Source organism: Spermophilus citellus (assembly GCF_964194105.1).
Source record: "Spermophilus citellus genome assembly, chromosome: 2".
Taxonomy (NCBI): domain Eukaryota; kingdom Metazoa; phylum Chordata; class Mammalia; order Rodentia; family Sciuridae; genus Spermophilus; species Spermophilus citellus.
Genome location: NC_138183.1, coordinates 126,310,877 through 126,325,045, shown reverse-complemented (window position 1 = coordinate 126,325,045; position 14,169 = coordinate 126,310,877). Strand labels below are relative to the sequence as shown.

The 14,169-nt window shown below is 37.4% G+C and overlaps 1 protein-coding gene across 4 annotated transcripts in view; it reads left to right on the top strand.

The window, feature by feature from the left end:
• Positions 1–14,169, top strand: part of NTM (neurotrimin) — a 411,195-nt gene that overhangs the window by 375,065 nt on the left and 21,961 nt on the right. The window lies entirely within an intron of this gene.

The window sequence follows — 14,169 nt, the reverse complement described above, 5'->3', positions numbered from 1 at the left end:
TTTCTTTTGCATGTGGTTAGTGTTTCCACTGCAGAGGTTGCTCCTTCTTCTGCAGTGGCTTGTTTTGTGTTGATGGCAGCAGTTTTTCCTCTGCCTGTCCCAGGAAGGTAAAGAGCCTAATCACATTCCGCAATCATTCCCCTACTAATTACAGATAGACAAGGCTGAATCACCAAGCTGATTCTACTTGGAAAAAATTCAACAGGATTGATGATGACATAGGAAAGCTCTCTGAGACACTTCTGATTAGGGCACGCTGCATCCTAACTCATCCAGAGGAAGCAGGGACTTTAGCCGCAAGAGCTTTTAACTAAGGATATTTGTGGAAATAGCCAAACCTGGTTCTTTTCTTGTTCACTTCAGGCCTGGTTTGATGTAGGCTCTTTTAGTCCCCCTTAGGAAATGTGGAATGAAATCCTTAACCATAGGAGATTTTGAGAAGTCTCATTATGTGCCCAGAATTTAATTACACATACACACAAATAACGAAAAGAAAGATCTTAAACATTAGATATCTGCTATTTTTTTGAGTCAGCAAAGAAGTTTCTAAGTAGTTTATTATGGTATCTACCACAGTTATCAAAAATATATTCAGCTTGTCCTTCATTCAGTCCTTGGTCCTGTGATCATTTGATACTGTAGATGAAGGGATAAATAAAGGATTCACTTTTCTTTTGGAACTTAGAGTCTACACCAACACATCACCAGGAATGAAAAAATAAAAATAAAAACAGTGTAGAGGATTGAAAAAGTTTAAGGGTCAAGAAAGGGTTAGAGCATTCATGTCTAAGACAGTTTTGAGAGCTGCATGGTGCATAGGCATTTGAAGTGAGCAAACAGAGGATTAGTTTCCAGAAAAAGGAGACAAGTCAAAGGTATGGTTAAATAAACTGCCTAATATTTTTGGATCTTTTTGGGTGTATCCAGTGGGTCTGGGGAGAAAAGAGTTGGTATGTACAAGTCTGAAGAGGTCGAAAAGAGCCAGTCCACAGGAATCTTCACATATCATGTCAAGGAGCTATGTGGAATGGTAAAAGTGTTTAGAGGTGAAGCTGATTCTTAGTTTGGGAAATTATTTTGGCAATAGTAAAAATTAAAGGCATGAATATCTGCAAAGAGGATATCATAAAAATCCAGGGTAGTCCAGGCGTGATGGCATTACACCTTTATACCCAGTGTCTCGGGAGGCTAATGCAGGAGTATTTCAGGTTCAAAGCCAGCCATAAGCCATAGCAACTTAGGGAGGTCCTAAGCAACTTAGAACCGACCTCTAAATTAAAAAAAAAAAAAAAAAAAAAAGAGAGGATGGGATCTGGGATTATGGCTCAGTGATTGAGGGGACCTGGGTTCAATCTCTGGCATAAAAAAAAATAAAAATAAAAATAAAAATAAGGGAAAAAAATCCAGAGTAATTGATAAGGGCTTGAATTAAGAAAGTAATAAATATGAGGAAAAGAAGCCACAGACTGGAAAGCTCTTAAAGATTTAGGAGCAACAGGATCTGTTGATTGATGGTGAGCAGTAGCAGAAAGACAGCAAACAAATGTGACTTAATTTTACCTTAGGAGGATGGGAAGTTGGCATTACAGCCAACAGAGATTAGCTGACACAGGGCCCAGAGCAGATTTGTTAGCAGGATAAGTTCAGTCTGCAGTGTCTGGGGAACACAGAGATGAGGCATTCCCATGAGCCTGGATTTCATTAGCATCTCCTTAGATGGTAATACAGATGTAAAATCATAAGCATAGCTGATTTTTTCCAATGTAGGGATGAGATTTAAAGCATAGATGAACTGGAAAGAGTGTATAGAAATAGTAGAGAAAGAATCTCATGAGCTGCCATTATTTAGGGTGGAGTACCCCCAGACTTTTTCTGTGATTTGTTTTCTCTAACATTGGTTATCTCCCATGTGTCAATCACTCTTCTATGCACAAGTATTCTCATGAAATTCTTAAACCCAACCTCTGAGTAATAAAAGAGTACCTATACTTTACTAAGGAGGGAACTGAGGTTCAATAACTTCCTCAAGGTTACCTGATTTATAAGAGAAACAACAACAATCAGGATTCAGGAACATTGTGCTTGTGTTGTTTTAATATATTGAATTCTACCCAGGATCCAGGTGTGTATGGGTCAGATTTTACCTGAAACAAAAGAAATATATGGATACAATTAGGAGCATATCCAATGAAAGAGTAAATCAGTTCTTTTCCATTCCACACATCTTCTTTCTTATAGATTTGCATGGTTGAAGATTTCACCTTTTTATAGTGGAAATCAGAATGGAGCAGTGAAGAATTTACAGATAAATGGGCAGGATCTGTGCACATGTTTTAAGCAATATAATTTGGTATAAAGGAGCTATATTGACAGATAGATTTTGAGAACTATTTGCAAATATTTATTCTTTCATAATCAAAGGCTATAATTACACATGACAAATACAAAGGTTTTCAGCCACATCTCCTTTACTCTCCAGACTGTAATGATTTTGCTCCAATAGGTTTTCTGTTTTTCTGTGGATCTTTCTGTGTGGTTTCTGTAGATATTCCTTTATATACATGGACAAATATGCAATATTTCTCTGTGCTTTAGTCAGCTTTCTTATTGCTTCAACCAAAAGACCTGACAAGAACAATTTTAGACAAGAAAAAGTTTATTTGGGGGCTCACAGTTTTAGAGGTCTCAGTCCATAGTTGGCTAGATCCATTCCTTGGGGACTGAGGTGAGGCAGAACATCATGATGGAAGAGTGTGGTCAACAAAAATGAATCAGGATATGCCAATCAGGAAGCAGAGCAACGTGTGGGAAGGTAGAGCTCCCATCTCTACAGACAAAATACAAACCCAAAGGGCATGGCCCATCCACTCACCTCCTCCAGCCACATCCTACCAGCCCATAGATAATGCTATCAGTGGATTAATGCACTGATTGGATGAAGTCTTTCCTAACCTAATCATTTTACTTCTAAGCTTTCTTGCATTGTCTCACACACAAGGTTTTATAGGACACCTCATATCTAAACCATAACATGAGCCAATTTCAAATGCACAGATTGTATTTCTATCTGTAGTATTAATAGTACTAAAACTTGATTTTGATATGAAACTTGATTCTCTCCTTCTGTTAGTGGATGGGTCCTGTGCAATCTGTAGGTCTCTGCAGCCAAAAATGCTTATTTTGGTGTTAGCAGCTAATCACAGTAGGGAATACCTACTAGGGTCAACTCCAAGGGTCCCAGCTGACAAATCTAGATTCTTATCCTCTATTGAGTTGCATGTTGCACCTCTCAATTTTGCAGCTCTAAATGATAGGATATGCTCTCCATTGTTGCAACAGACCATGCAGCTCACTGCCAACTTCTTCCAGGTTCTTGTCTCACAAATCCAAAGAATAAAATTCACAGGATAATGGAAGGAAAGAATGAAAGGAGTAGGGCTTATTTAAATGAGGAGAATAGAAAAGAACTCCTGCAAGGGAAAGAGAAGTTCCCAGTAGGGGTTGCCATTTTAGTGTGCTAGTCTAGTAGTATATATAACACTTGGATCAATGTTGTCGGTCTAAATATATGCTAATCAGGGTATGGAAAAGTACCAATGCTATTGGCTAGCCCTGTAATCCCATTTTGGTCTGCCCCACTTATTCTCCTGTGCTCCTTTGGGAAGGAGGAAGTTGAAGTCTTCTGATTGGATACACAAGGTTCTAGAGCCTGCATCTGCATTGGGCCTTGGCCAGGCCGCCACATGTGACAGGTAGGTTCACCCTCTTTCCATGCTTCTGCCCCCACCAGCATAAAAGGCTTCATGCAGCCACAGACAGTTCTCACTGTCTGTATAATACAGCCAGCGAGGACCACCACTGGGCGGTTCCACCATCACTTCTTGATTGGGATTTGTGGCTTGGTTGTGTGGCTTTTCAGGTGAGGAGTCATGTCAGTACCTCATATTTTTTTCAGAACCTGATTGAATTTACTTATTATGTTATCTTAACTATGATTTTACCCCATCTCAGATTTTCACTCTTTGCCTTCCCAAAGTGGCAACCATATCATTGAGTTTTGCTTGATTTGCATAAAATGGAATGCACCCAAAATTGGTATTCATAAGGATAGGTTGCGTTCTGCTCTGTTTTTGAGAATGCTAATTGCCAAGAAAAACCCTTGCTTTGCTTCTCTCTAAAATGTACAAAGAGCCCCTGGTTCATCACCCATTGGAAGTGGGCTCCCAGGGGCATGGCAGAGGCTTACATATTCTAAGCATTTCAACCTAAGCTTTGGTGAAAAGGAATTGCCACTTTAAGCAAAAAAAATGAAGTCCCCAGATCGGCATGTCAAATCATGGAGGGATTATGCCTAAGTTCCTTCACTTCCCACACTCTGCAAAATATATAAACTTTAGCTCTACAGGTGTGTTATGTTCTTCTACTTCTCACTGGCTGTATTTTGAGGACTTTCTTTTTTTCTTATGAAGGTGTGTGTTGATATAGATTCAGTTCTGAGTCACTGATGGGTGGGATCCAAAAGACCTTAGCAAGGCTGATGTTGATTTTGTTTTATCCTAGGCTGCTTTCAGAACTCTTTTAAGTAGACATAGAATTGCTCCAACTTAGGGAAAGCCGAATCACACATGTACACACACATACATACATACACACAAAAAAAATTATTTCCAGAGGTACAAAACCCCTAGGGTTTGAGTTCAATGATTCTCAGGTTAAGAATCTCACTCTTCAAAGTACCTTAATGGGTAAATTATGGACTGGGTACAGTCTGCTTCCCAAAGGTGGTGGGAGTCAAGTGTTTGAGGTAGTTGCTGTCTGTGGATCTCTTATGTGAGCATGTGCACCATCTATGCAGGAAGACCTTAACCCCTTATGTTCATTGTCCTATATAGGATCAAAAACACAGGAGTTACTGCATTAACCCTTTAGAAACCTCTTAACTAAATAGAATTTTCTTAAATGAATCTAGGCAAGCAATTCCAAAGCAATTCAATTCTTCACATTTCTCAGCACTCAAGCTTAGCTTATATCTCCAGAGACTCAGAAAAAGGAAAATCAAATGCCAAGAGTCTGAGGTAATGTGACACTGTGGAGTTCTATATTTATCCCCTATCAATGTCTTTCAGATCAAATTGGCTGAGTTTACAAATCAAAAGCTGATTTATTTATTTATTTATTTATTTATTTAATTTTTTTTTTTTTTTTTTTTTAGCAGCCATCAGCTGCACTACTACAAATACCCAGGTTCCAGACATCAAGCTGTGAACTGTTAAACACCCAGCTGTGTGCTTTCTGACTTTGATATCGTTCCCCATAATAGAAGGTCTACATGCACAACTAAGCAGATAGGCCCCCGAAGAAGGCCCACAGAGGAAGAGCACCCAGCTCTCAGGGCTGAGCGGCATCTGAAGTTGAATCTACCAAGTAAACCAGGGTCATGCTATTCAGGGAAGAGACTGGCTGAAGAAATGCAAATGGCCTGGCTCTGTGAAATACAGAGAGTTCATTGACATATAACTACGTGGTGGGCTACAACTTCTTTTAATATGAAGTTAACTATGTCCCCTGAAAAGGTCTCAGCAAATATATTAAGGGAATTTTTTTCCTTCTCTATACCTATAAAATATTACATTTTATATATGCACATTCATACATATTCAAGCATATACATATATTCAGTTCTACTATCAAATGAGTTTTTAATATATACTAGGATCTATGCTAAACATTTTGCTGAGAGGAACACATACTCCACACATAATTTATAGTTAGCATTAGTTTTTGTAAGTTTTTTTAATTGAATCTATATTTATTGCTTTATGATGGAATCAGGTTAACAGATTAATTTTGAAATTCTCAGTTTGCATTTCTATCTTTAGCAGTGGGTCTAGTGAACACTGAGGTTGTTTGGGGAATATTTCCTTGCATTCAGGACATGGTGCAAAAGGAGCTCTGACAGAATGGAGGGGCTTAGCAACCAGCAATGCTTATGTATCCAACAGAAATGATTCTGAAGGAAATGATGAGATAAATTTCCCAGAAATAAGAAAAGCCTGTATAAAATAGAAAGCTGAGAGTAGCAAGTATGAAGTGCCATGGGGATATTGCAACATATACACTCTGTGACATTAGCTGCTGCCGCACTGGTAACCCACACTAACCTGTTTAAAAAGATTCTTCTTATAGGCTGGACCCAGTCATCTAGAACAATTCAACCTGCCTCCTTTCCCAAAGATGTCCCGTAGGTTTAATGTCAAAAGTAATTTTCACATCAACTATTTCTGGCCTGTACTTCAGTTTACAACAGGTAGAAATATATTTGATCCCTGCAGAAATTTTTCTATGAAAGATAGCTTTTAAAATTCTCCATTCTTAGAAAGATCATCCAATTCCTCTTTTTGCTAGCTTTGCTATTTGCATCTAAAGGAAACTCAATGATAAATATGCATGCATGTGTGTGTGTGAACACATTTGTATGATATTTATAACCTTTTATTTTTAGTATGCAATTAGAGACATTTCTCAAGTCCTCTGCAGGTCTTACCTGGGTTATTCAACTATACTCACTATTTTTTTTTCTTTTTAGAAGAAGTGATCCTGAGAAATAGTATTTCTTGTAAGTCAAATCCTATTTTAAGTGAAGGGAGTACAGCTTTCTAATTAAAGGATATATGAATAATCCTTTGTAAAGTTTATTATTATTAAGTTCCTACTGGGAAAGCAGAGATATGATTATCCTTTCATTTCTGAGTTGAGATTTTCTTGTATCAAGGATCTTGTATATTAAAATGTACTCAAACTTAGTTTAGACTTCAGTTCAAAATAGCTACCATTTATTGAGGGCTTACTATGCTCTAAGTATTTCATGCTTATTTGCTCACTTAATGCTTGCAATAATCCTGAAAGGTAGCATGATGTTCCCATTTTACAGAAGAGGAATCTGAAGCAGACAGAAATAAGTTATCATCTTGTAAAGTCTTAGGGCCCAAGGTGCAGGAATTGGAATCCATGGCTACCCGACATTGCAGCCTGGAGAAGTGAATGTACTATCTCTCTTACCTATTAATCATTTTGTGCCAACTTCACTTCAGACCCTCAGATTCTGCGTCAATTATTCAAATTAATATCATGCTATACAGGGCTGAGGTTGTGGCTCAGGGGTAGAGCACTTGCCTAGCACGTGCAAGACCCCGGGTTCAATCCTCAGCACCACATAAAAATATATAAATAAAAAATAAAGGTGTCCAACTACAACTAAAAAATAAATATTTAAAAAATCATGCCATACAAACATGTTTTAACATCAGTAGTTTTGGCCTGGTGTAGCAGGTTCTGCTAACTGGACTATGTAGAGCCCCAGTTTCCTTAGCATCATCCATCCTAGTGACACATGGATTGCAATGATGCCACCTCACTGTGCCTCTATTTGAAGGGTCTTGGTCTAAGCAACCAGGGTTTCAGGATAGCACTAAGCCCTCATGTGGTGTAGGATGAGGATATCCTTTCCCCATAATTGGCAAATGTTGACCATGGATCCACAGGAACACCATCAGCCTCTAGTCTTCCTTGAAAACATCTTTAATTTCTGGCCTTAAGTACTTTCTTCATCTGACCATGAAAATTAGACCTCCTTGTAGGAACAGAAGCACTAATCATTCCTCTACCAAGTGGCTTTGGGATACCTTATCTCCCACTAACTGAACAAAACTATGTCTTCCCTCAGTTTAAATGAAAAACCATATGTGTTCCTCAGTTACCATGAAGACACTGGGAGGGGCATCAGAGACCTGTCCTGTAAGCAGCAGTTTCTTTGGAGCTCAGTCTAGACTAAGCAGGAGCATCTTGACGCCAACTAAGATTAAGAGCAGGGGCTGGGGTTGTGGCTCAGTGGTAGAGCACTTGCCTAGCACGTGTAAGGCACTGGGTTTGATCCTCAGCACCACATAAAAAAATAAATGAATGAAATAAAGATATCATGTCCATCTACAAGTTTAAAAAAATTAAAAAAAAAAAGAGTAAGAGCAGAATCAGTAGTTGTAGTGCTGGCCTAGTTCTGGACCAGTACTGCTACACACAGTATTTTAGCTAAATTGTAGAAACTTTGAATTCTAGGATTCTATATTCTGTATTATTTTTTTCAATTTCTGAGGTCCATCGATTTTATCTCAGCTGGTATATATGCCATAAAAATATTAAGCTAGGCGACAGCTGTGTCCTCTCCTCTCCAACAGCTACAGCTGCTCTCCTGACGAGTTTATTCTTGGGTGAGATAAAAATGATAATGGTGGCTATTATTGTTTTCAGTTATAAAGAATTTTAGTGCCCAATCTATGAACTTAGAAACTTGGAGTTTTCTTTGTGCTTTGATTGTCAACCACTGAGCTCAACACTTTGGACAATATGAAACTCCTGAAGGGATTTGTGGACAGGTGTGGTTTCATATCCAGCTCACTTCATTCAGCTGCTTTGGTTGTCATATTGCACTTAATGAAATAGCTGTGTTCCTGAAAAGTTGGCTGTAAAACAAATTTCTGTTAGATAAATCATACTTCATCATTGATCTACATTTTTAAATTAAGGATGCATTCCCCTGAGGAAATAATTGGCCTCAAGACTAAATATAAATTATACTGAACACTCAATAAACCTTTTAAAATCACACATTTAAAGAAAATCTTTTCTGTTAGAACACTAATAGGGATGATGCATTTTTAAATTCAGGAAATACAAATATTATGCTAAGGACAGTTAGCAAAAGCAACATTGTCTTAGAAATAGATCCAGGTGAAGATTAGTGAGCAATATGGAATTTCTGTTTATATTTTTAACTGAATTCAACATGTTCATCCTGTCTATCAGTCAATCACTGAATTAATAAAAAGTTGACAATTTTTAAATTATGTAAACCAGTATATTTTTTGGTGCCTTAAGTGTCAGAGATGTATGAAATCTGGCTCCTATTTTCCAATAACTTCAAATATACCTTCAAGATAATATCAGAATGTATCACACAAAACAACTCTAAACTGCGGAACCAACCAAGATGCCCTTTAGTAGATGAATGGATAAAAAAAATGTGGCATATATACACAATGGAATATTACTTAGCAATAAAAGAGAATAAAATTATGGCATTTACAGGTAAATGGATGGCACTGGAGAAGATAATGCTAAGTGAAGTTAGCCAATCCCAAAAAAACAAATGCTGAATGTTTTCTGTGATATAAGGAAGCTGATTCATAGTGGGGTAGGGAGGGGGAGCATGGGAGAATTAGAAAAACTCTAGATAGGGCAAAGGAGATGGAGGGGAAGGGATGGGGCAGGGGGTTAGCAAGGGTGGTAGAATGTGATGAACATCTTATCCAAAGTACATGTATGAAGACACGAACTGATGTGAACATACTTTATATATAACCAGAGATATGAAAAATTGTGCTGTATATGTATAATATGAATTGTAATGCATTGTGCTATCATTTATTTTTAAAAAATGAATTAAAATATTTTTTAAAAAAAACAACTCTTAGAAGCCACAGTTACAGTCGCAGTAACAGTGGCTTGGTAATGGAGGGACCCCAGTGTGCCTTGTCACCAGTGGGACTTTTGACCTTGGATTCTTCTAAACATCTACTTCCCAAATGACAAAGAAGGAATTGAGCTAAATCACTAATTTCTGAGCTTAACTACAAATGAGGATTTCCTGATAAGTTATGAAAACTCCTCATCCCAGGGAACTCCGGTTTATTAAGTATGAGTGGAACCTAGAAATCTGTAGCTTAAACAACCATTATAGGTAATTCCACTTCAGTATAACTGTGTCCTAGCATAGCAACTGTGGAGTTATAGAACCATAATACACCTTTCAGCTCTTTAAAATCATGTATGTTTTTAAAGACTCCATGAACTCAACACACAACAAGGGTGCAGGATGTTAAGAGACAATGAGAGTTAAAAGGGAGTATATTTACACTGTATTAGTGTTATTAGAATTGCCGTCACACTGTACAAAAAACTGGTTGCCTTAGAAAAATCAAAATGTATTGTCTTAAAGTGATGGGGACTGAAATAAAAGCATGAGGAGGTCCATTCTTTCCCCCCAAAACTATGGGAACTATGAGAACTCTGTCTCCTGCCTCTTCTAGCTTTTGGTGTTAACTGGCAGTTCTTAGTGCATGCCTCACTCCAGAAATGTGGCCGCCTTCACCTTGTGGGTCTTCACCCTGCCTTCCCTCTGTGTATTTCTGTCTGTGCTCCTTTTTTAAGGACACCACTCACATTGGATTAAAGCCTACCCTGTTATCACATTTAGCTTGATTGCTTTGTAAAGACTTTTTTTTTTTCAGATGTGGTCTGAGTTACTTGTGGTTCAGCGTGAAGAATATCTTTTGTGGGGATACAATTCATCCAAAATTAGAGTATTCCATGGTCAAGTTGGAATTTGAAATATAGGTTCTCTTTGCTTAGGTAGACAGAAGGAATATAAATGGTTGGTGATAAAAATAATCTATCCTCCTATTTATCCAAGACAAAAAATAGCATAACTTGGTTTGAGAATTGTCATTGTTTCAGGGGGTAATAATATTGACTGTAGTAGCTAACACCAGCAGAGAACTCACCCTGAGACTTTCACTTTCCTTTCACTTTCACCATAGTCCATCTGTTGTCTCCCACAGCAACACTTAAGGTGTGTCATATTAGTGATGCAGGGGAATTAGGTAACTTCTAGCATGAAGCTAGAAGGCCAAAAATTGGCTTTGTCTGATTCCATCTATTTGCTTTTTACAATGACAGTCTGTTCTTCAAAGAACTAATGCAAGATGAATTTGGATGAGTAAATCTGGGCTTCTTTTTGGAAAGCTTTGGTAACCAGTCAGTGGAGTTTGTGTTTAATGTTACAGGACATAGGAAGGACGTAGGAGCCATTTATAGCCTCTAAAGAGGTGTGACATGAAGAAAGGGATATTTTAAGAAGATGAGTGTGTCGTTTCCACCCAAAGATACATTTTCTTAAGAAGAGGAAGCAGACCTATAAATGAGATGCTCTTGTCCATGAAGGGTTTCTTTTCACTGGGTTTTATCAAGTGGTTTGCCTCTTCTCCACTTGTGTCTCTTAACAAGAATACTTCAGCACTTTAAAAAGTGTACTCAGCTGAAATTTTTTCCTAAAATAATCTTTTAAGTTCTTTATACTAGTGATAAAGCTAATTCATACCCAGAGTATATAGGTTGTTAGATGAAAACATTCTTAATATCTCTAAAAATTCACATATCAGCCTCATTTCTGGTGAATCAAAATTTAGCTTTCTGTGGGTACCGTGATCCTCTTTCTCTTTGGCTTTGCCATATTTGCCTCTAGTGGAAGAAAAAAAGTATGCCAAAAGAAAGGTGAAAATAATGACAACAAAAAATAAAATATATAAAGTGCTTTAATGTATACATAAATCATTTTCACAGGCCTCACCAAATGTCATACGAAAGTTTACATATAGGAAGTGTTGGGAAATGAAGTCATCATGGTTCCTCTGAAATTCTATACTGGTCTGGGGAACATAGGATAGTAAAATCAAGTCTCATTGGTTTTGGAAAGATAACTTAAATGCAAATCCCCTCTTTTCAGTAACAGACATCTGGAGCAGTAGAGACCATATGTTTCCCTCAGTTCTTCATTCAGTCAACTTCCCTCCTTACAGAAGATCCCTTAGCAAGAATAGGTGAGCTTACATCCACATTCATATGCCTAGGTTCCCACAAAAAAACTTGACCAGATCTTCATTTTGATTACACTAACATTTATGTATTTGCCTTTTAGCTTTTTCCATTATCCTCCCAAGATGCTTTTCTTTTTGAATGTCTACAGAGCCAGCTGATCAAAGGTTGTCTCAGTATGGTCACACAAGAGTACAGTTGGATGGCAGAATTAAAAGAGATATATGGACTTCAGTTGGAGAGAAGAATAGAGGTCAATAGAACCTGTGCCTTTTTGTTCTCTACTTTGGTGGTGTATGACACAGCCCCTCAGGAGACCTGAGGTTCTGTAGTCACTGCTGTGACACTGGAGCTCCATCCAGAAACAGCTGTCCAGAGCTAATTTACTTCCTAATGCTGCAGCACTGTTAATTTATAAATTACACTGGTAATTCGAGCTATTATTAATTTCAGATGGTGTAGGGCAAGCCTAATTAAAATATGACACCAATTGCCACACATATGTACCAAGGACTACCATTTAAAATTAATGGGAATATTAAGTGTGACACTGGACTTCGAGATGCTCTGCTCAGTAATTATAGCATTCGTGCAATGAGCCATCTGACAAATGTAGGCCTGTGGTTGGGAGAAATAAACAAAGGCAACATAAGAGGAATCACAGATTCCTCACTTAAGTCTCATCTCCTCCTTTCCTCCACCCTTTCTCAAATTGGGGTTTTTCTTTTTCCCCTGAAGATGTGTATAAAACAGTAATAATAAAGCCCACTGAGACAAGTAGACCTTCTTATAAACTGGGTCCATGAGTTTGTCTGTGTAAGACTCTCTCTGTGTAAGACTTTCCTGTTTTCTAATTAACATGATCCTGTTTTTTCTCGTGAATTTAATGATTTTTCTTGTTGTAACAGACATGAACTATTTTTTTCCTTTGTACGTAATAAAGGAGTGACTGTATTATATATATGAATGTTATATATAGATGTATGTATGCTATATAGAGATTTATGTATGTTATATATAGATATATGTGTCTATATCTATATATATGTACATGTGTTTGTGTGTGTGTGTATATATATATATATACATACATATGTAACTCTCTCATATATATGTGTGTGTGTGTGTGTATGTGAGTGTGGGTGTGAGTGTGGGTGTGTGGGTGTGTTCATATTTCATAATGCATAAGAGTACCTGAGGAAATGGCTCAGGTTGAACTGGTTACTGGCTGGTAGCACAGAACTATCATGACCAAGAAGCAACAGCAGAATCGAACAAATAGTGACCCTTCTTTACAAGATTTTTGTTGTTGTTGTTGTTGTTGTTGTTACTATTTTTTTTGTAACTCTTGACTTGACCAAAATGATGATCTTAGCACTGTCATAGAACAAATACAATCATGACTAACATATCACATATATCATCCTTTGAATCATATTAATTTCTTTGAGTTATCGGTTTTATTCTCTGGGTCAGTAGAAACATGTGGCCTTATGGAGTTTTATGACCTAGAGAGAAATGTTCTTTAGTTACCTTTCTGGAACTGTTCATAAGAATATGACTTCAGTCCTCCTAAATCTGGACTTCCAGATGATTATAGGATTAATAGCTAAATCAGCAGGTTTGCAGCACATGAAATTTTCAAAGTCTTTTTATACATTATATATATATATATATATATATATATGGTTGCTCTAAATAACCCCATGAAATATTAGGACTGTTGGGTACATTATATTGAGAAAATGTTTCTCAGTTGGTAGGGACAATCCCAACTTAAGCTTGCTGATAATAATTTCCTTTTAATAGTATCCTGGTTTAGGAAATTGTATACTACTTGTCTTCATTTAACTGAGAAGGGAGGATAATCCCAGAATGTAAGCAGTTATTTTTGTTGTTTATTTTCCTTTGTCAAGGAAGCTTAGTTTAGTGTGGCTCTGGGAGAGAACTGTAGAACCTGTCCCCTAGGCTTCAACATCTTGGTCTTCCTGTAATTGAATGGTCTTGGCTAAACATCAGGTATGGAGTTGGGCATGTAGAGGGTCTTATTATTCACAGTTTTTCTCACTAAAGAAATTGAATCTTGGGAAGATTAAGTGACAGTGAGGTTTACAGCCAGGTGTTATTTTTTGAGTTCTGCTTGTGGTTAGAAATCGAGAATATGGCCCCCCAGTTGGTTTGTCTTTAGCATCTTATACTCCAGAACTCTAACAGATCAACATTGAAAAAAATTGATTTTTTTTCTCTAAATTGATTGTCTCATCTAAAAACAAAGTTACATTTATCACATTAGCATTTCTGCTGTCTTTGTGGCATGTGTGTGCATGTGCGCATGTTGTGTGTCTGCCAATGTGGCATTTTTAATAAGTTCATGCCCAGGAATGCAATCAGCAGCAGATATACATTCAAGACTCAGTCTAAATGATGCCTTGAGATTAGAAACCTGTGCCTCACTCAGATCCC